At 46.4% G+C, this 5,588-nt stretch overlaps 1 long non-coding RNA gene across 1 annotated transcript; it reads right to left on the minus strand.

Annotated features, from left to right (window-relative positions):
* Window positions 1-1,637: 1,637 nt before the first annotated feature.
* On the minus strand, window positions 1,638-3,089 carry LOC126538986 (uncharacterized). Its single transcript, XR_011890949.1, has 3 exons — window positions 2,972-3,089; window positions 2,559-2,624; window positions 1,638-1,755 (listed from the first exon to the last, which is right to left on the minus strand). It is a non-coding gene; the product is annotated as an uncharacterized lncRNA (long non-coding RNA).
* Window positions 3,090-5,588: the final 2,499 nt, after the last annotated feature.

Raw genomic sequence — 5,588 nt, forward strand, 5'->3', positions numbered from 1 at the left:
GTCGCGGTACGCATCTTGGAGGCCACGCCGAGACTCCGTAGGTGTGGCCCCTTCAGTGTACAATAAATGACTTTTCTTCTCGAATGATTGCTATTTGCATACTCGCATAGTCATCGTAGCTAAGTTCTAGAAATTTTATTTCTAAAGCACAGCATCTGCATCGTAACAGTATTTGTTTGCGTCATAGAAAAATGACTTTTGTTCGGATTATTTTTTCACATTTAGCTACACATAAGCAGCGATCGAAAGCCCATGGCCGCGGCAAAACAAATAAAAGCTATAATGTCCCCGCTTTATGAGGCAGCAGTCGAGTTCAGTGGAGCTTACGGATGTATATTAGTGTTAGCCGCTTTTACTTCGCTTCAAGTATCTCCTGCAATTGATTTCGCAAAAAGTATAGTAAAGACACCATAAGAAAGCTCTGTGCTACACTTTATAAGCGACAGGAACCAGAATGTAGCATTGCACCTTTGATATAAAAGGAGAGTACCGCGGAAGACGCGATGAGGCAGTAACACGATACATAAGTTGTACGAGACAGTCCAGGCATTCGGACAAGCACTGCCCGCTTCAGAATGGGTGCTGGTGCTGGACACGCGCGAAATCCGCAAGACCATCGGGATCGGCCCATGGAAGAGACCGCGTTTCTACCAGAAAGCTCGCCTTCGCGCGTAGTCTTCGCCGCCAGCGTTTTCCGGTTAACATTGCGGTTACATAAGCTGTAGTCGCCGGGAAGTGCGCGACGCAGTCAGGGACCTTGTAACGCTATAGCGTTACACTCCTAAGGGAGAAACTGGAGAGTCCTCCAAGTTTTTATGCCTCCAGATTTTCTCGCGTCATGACAACCTAGTGTCACGCTCTCATCTCTTAAGTTACACCTGTAATCCTTCGTTCTAGGCTTTATGCGTTGTCTTGTCTTCAATTCGTCCACTCACCCAATAGGTAGGCTCAACAGAGTGCGCGTACTTCCGCTATTTGTGATCTCGCTGAACTTCGCCCATGGATTATGGGGATGGTCTTATTTCGCGAAGCACGTATTCTACGCCCTAATAGAGCCTAGATATGGATAGCCCCCGCGAGATATTTGGAAGCCACTCCTAACATAATTAGGGCGCCTCTCTCATGCCAGCATATGTACCATATAAGCTTGAGCTCTTCCTTCTGAAGCAAGAAAATGTTTGGTGACATCATAAAAAGTGGTAGAGAGCACGGAGGTGACATGTGCCCCTTTGCTGGTTCAAAGCGCTGTTTTGCGGCGAAGAAAAAGTCCTTCCGTACTCCGCGGTATAATATAAAAGAAACGGTGCGTAGATGGAATGCAAGGGCATCTGTTGTTGGCCGGGTTACGGATGTGAATACTTTCAAAAATGGATCTCTCCCCGAAACTGCATAAGGGGTTATAGAGGACACCATAGTGGACAATTCAGGAACAATTTTTCCCACCTTGGGTTCTCTAACGTGTAACTAACAATATGTGCACGAGCGAGCACAAACGCCTTCGCACCGGAGCTACCACGGCTGGTGAAGAGCGACTAAACTGTTTCCGCTAATTATGCCAATAAATTTTGGGGTGTGTGTACCGTAGTTCCGTTTCTTTTTCACGCTCATGAATTTGGTTGCTTCGTTAACCAGAGATGAAATATGGAAGCTTACGAATGCAGTGGAAAGGAAAAACAGGTGCTTCGCAGAGTACTGTTCCAGTCCCGGAAGGCGCACGTCTGGCGTATCGAAAGCCTTCAGTTGCTGGTCAAGAGTCTGAAAATAAAAGGAAAAGCATAGCCACTATCCATGGAAGTATCGCAGGCGTTTTCATCATGTTCATCAGCCCTCTTTTCCCTCAAGGAAGCACGAAAGCCTCTCCCAAAGGTTTGCGGTTCCCGTAGACCTTCGTCAAGCTAACTCATACTTCCTAATATCCTGATCTCTTCATCTAACCTAATCATCTTTCACGGTAGAATGCTTTCCCTCACTTTCCGCGTTTTTCCTGTCAATGTGGTGTAAATGGAACTTCGCTGTATTGCTCAGGTAAAGTATGTCGTAACTTTGTGACACGATATAATAATAAATTAGTTCATTAGCCATTGCCGTGTTTGCCTTCATATCTTAGTTGTAAACAGATGAAGCGTTTCTTGACCTAATAAACGAGAAAAAGGTAGCGCAACTGTTCCTTCATCCCTCTCGTCCCATGGCGGGATAAGTAAGCATTTCTGAAAGACCGTTAGCATTGTAAGAATGAAGACTGATGGCATTTTGGATACCGCTGCAGCCAACGTTTGAACAGAGGGATTTGTCTTCGTTAGCCGTTTGTAAACGGTTCACCATCACTGAGCTCTTAGGCACAGTTTTCCACGAGCTTTGTGAAATGTTGCCTCGTGAGAAGCATACATCCCTTCAACATTTTAGCGGCAGCAATGTTTCATAAAACCGACTTGTAACACAACGACAGTTTCCGACATTCGCACTTAATGTGACAGTTTGTATTTGTCGGTTCGTGTGATGTTTGTTTCTGGGTTGGAATTATTGCACGGTGCACAGGTTGCTTTTGAAAGATTACGTACCCTGAATGCCATTCGAAGTCCCCCGTTGTCCGCCATATTTTCACCCAATGTATTCACGCCGTTCAGCTGGAAGTGAACCATAAGTACACGTTTATAGGTTAGAAAAACATTCTTAAAGAGCTGATTCTATCGGTCTACACTGTGGCATTATGTGGCGGGCTTGGAATAAGCGTAATAACGTTATGAGTAATGGCTTTCGACTCGCTATTCGTACCACCAATATCATTCCTTAGAGGTACCAGTGCGAGAAATAAACCTGGAACCATATTTCCTAAAGTTCCACGCAACACCAACAGGCCTTGAGGAATTTAGCGAAGCGATACAGTCTTCTCGAGCACGTTGTTGAAAAAGTATTCAGGCAATTGCGCCCTTAAAGCTCATGCTAAGTCACATGAACCTGTCTTTATACCCACCGTTGTGTTAGCCAATTCACTGAAGACGGAGCTGTATTGGTTAGTGAAGCATGTTGATTTCCTGATAAACCTAAGGAGAGCCGGGAGGCTCCACCAGTCTGCCATCCGCCCCTCTTCATCAAAGTTTCTACCTGCAAAAACATATGATAATGACAGTATAGGAAGCCAATCTTGATTATTAGAAATTTTCACCATAAGGACTCCTAAAAAACTGCGGAAGCTTTTGATGGATAAACACAAACATTTCATTAGGTAACCTGCTGCACATGATAAAATGAGCTCAATTGTATGCGCCACCATTAGTTGTACATAATGTAATCACCCGCTTCCCTGAAGCTTCGCTTTATCAGATTCCAGTGTGTTATTTGGACCTGCATAATTTTTTATGCCAGTTCAAAAGTGACCTCCTAGAAACACTGGAGGCGTGCCATCGCTATACCAGCAATTATAATCTGGGTGCTCTAAAATTTTTGGTAGACTCAAGTGGAGTTCACATCTACGTAATTCGAGGCATTATGAAGAGGCTAGATTCCTAGCAGCAAATATCCAGAGGTACTTATCCAGTTGCCCATAACCAGTGGCCTGCTGTGGCACATACTGAGTAGCATGTATCTAGGGACAGCTATCCAATGGCATAATCCCAGTCACGCATACACAATGGCACACACCCGCACATACCTAGTGGCACATGCCTAGTGCACAAACCCAGCGGCCCCAGTGGCACAAAATTTTAGACTGCAATGACATAAGGATCGGCCCACGAGAACAATGTGGTACCCCGACCACCGCCCCGACTGCTTGCTCAAATAAATGTGGCTGTCCTCAAAAGAATAATATTACCGACTATTATGATATTCCCTTTATAGAATGAAATTTGAGCGCAGCTCTATACGTGTTTTCATTTGGCGATATGGCTAGCGCGGACAATCTGTCGCCATCAGCACTGCCGCATTAATCTGGATATCGCGAGAGGCAGCGGATGGGTGACGCGTGGGCGCACTTCAAAGCAACCGCTGCAGACCGAACTACACTGATACAGCGCATTGTTTCCATATATGGTATTGGTGGCATCATCGGTGAACAGCCAACGCTCTAATGTGTCGCTATCTCCTAGCCATCGTCGCCGCAGAGCAGTCTTGCGCGGTACTACGCTACAAACAAGGAAGAAGGAATCTGGCGAAAACTGCAGACGGGCACCTCAGGATTCTGGTTTGCGTACCTTCCCGAACCCGTATATGCTACACAAATGGTATCCTGGGGTGCACTCTTCCAAATGCAGAAATTGTGAAGCCATAGCGACACTAAACATGTGCTCTGGCCTTGCCCAACGCTAAATGGTCTACATGGACACAAAGAGTCATGGGAATCCTCCCTCCATAGTCAGGAAGAACAAGACCAAAAACAAGTCATCGGTCAAGTCCAGGCCGCCGCCGGAAACCAACTGATTCCGGCCGACGTCTAGGGGGAGGTAGACAGTGAAAGTAGCTGCGTCTCACCCCGATTACCCATACTCTCTGACGGATGCAAACAAAGTGCTTTCTCTCTCTCTCACGCTTTCTCCATACCCTCCCCCTCCGTTTCCTTCCTTTCGCTCTCTTCGCTATCGCGCTCTTTCGTCCTCTGCTGCGCTGCGCGTACACTCTTTCATCCTTCGCTGCGCTCGTTCGCTCGGTTAGGAGGAACGTCAACGCTGACTCCTGCCGCACGAACGGGCGCCTTAGAACTGCACTCTGAAATGCTTCCCATTAAAAGCACGTTTGCATCGCGTCGTCAGGCTCTGGTTGGTATGCGAAGGTGGAGCAAAGGGTTCGGGTAGCGCAGCTGGTTGTTTCGGAAACTTGAGTGTGTTCCACGTGGAGTACGTGATATCTCGTGCGAGTACTCGAAGCTTTCCAGCGCCCTCTTACCTTGGTAAAGGAGTCAGCTCGTATTTGAGGCTTTAATGTGCTGACCAACCAGCGTTAATGCGTGCTCATAACTTAAGGCACGGCATTTCGCTTGTAGATCACTGAAATGTAATGCGGTGCCCTTTCTCTGTCAAGGTATACATTAGTTTTATAATCTTGAATACAAGTGGCTTTTGTGGTCCTCTCCACAGTGCTCATAAATATACTGCAGTGGCGCTTTCGAGTAGCTCAATACTGACCACCTTCGAGGTTATTAGCAGAGGAGACGATGAGCAGCGCAAAGAGCTTCAACTTCCGCAGCAACCGATGTCGTAGTTCGGCACGTTTTGAAAGTGGTGGTAAAATTAATGGTAATGGGAAATGGTGGTAAAAACTGGGAAAATTATGGTTCCGTGCGAAAACTGGATAGTTCGTGAGTCATCAGTATAAGTGCGTAGATGCTCAGCATACCTCCCGAGCGATAGCAGCAACGACAGTTGTTTTGCAGTGAGAGAGGACAACCCCAATTTTTTTCTGATTCCTATAGTACGATGAGGCGCTCTACTTCTCAAACCAAACAAGGACAAATCAATGACTTAGTGGTGTGATGAAGCCTTACGGAAGGTTGCGGAAACAATTAGGGACGGTATCTCAAAATCATGCCTGTGGACTTTCTGAAGGTAGTGTGGCCAGATGTTTGAATGGACTCGTAGGAGGTGCTTACTTTGCAC

This window comes from Dermacentor andersoni, chromosome 11 (assembly GCF_023375885.2).
Source record: "Dermacentor andersoni chromosome 11, qqDerAnde1_hic_scaffold, whole genome shotgun sequence".
NCBI classification, from domain to species: Eukaryota; Metazoa; Arthropoda; class Arachnida; order Ixodida; family Ixodidae; genus Dermacentor; species Dermacentor andersoni.